The sequence below is a fragment of the Bison bison genome, unplaced genomic scaffold, assembly GCF_000754665.1.
Source record: "Bison bison bison isolate TAMUID 2011002044 unplaced genomic scaffold, Bison_UMD1.0 scf7180017864233, whole genome shotgun sequence".
Taxonomy (NCBI): Eukaryota; Metazoa; Chordata; class Mammalia; order Artiodactyla; family Bovidae; genus Bison; species Bison bison.
Window position 1 is genome coordinate 1,498,569 of NW_011494805.1, and position 236 is coordinate 1,498,804.

Consider the following 236-nt stretch of genomic DNA (forward strand, 5'->3'; position numbering starts at 1 on the left):
AGGTTGGTCATAACTTTCCTTCCAAGGAGTAAGTAAGCATCTTTTAATTTCATGGCTGCAGTCACCATCTGTAGTGATTTCGGAGCCCAGAAAACTAAAGTCTGACACTGTTTCCACTGTTTCCCCATCTATTTGCCATGAAGTGGTGGGACCGGATGCCATGATCTTCATTTTCTGAATGTTGAGCTTTAAGCCAACTTTTTCACTCTCTTCTTTCACTTTCATCAAGAGGCTTT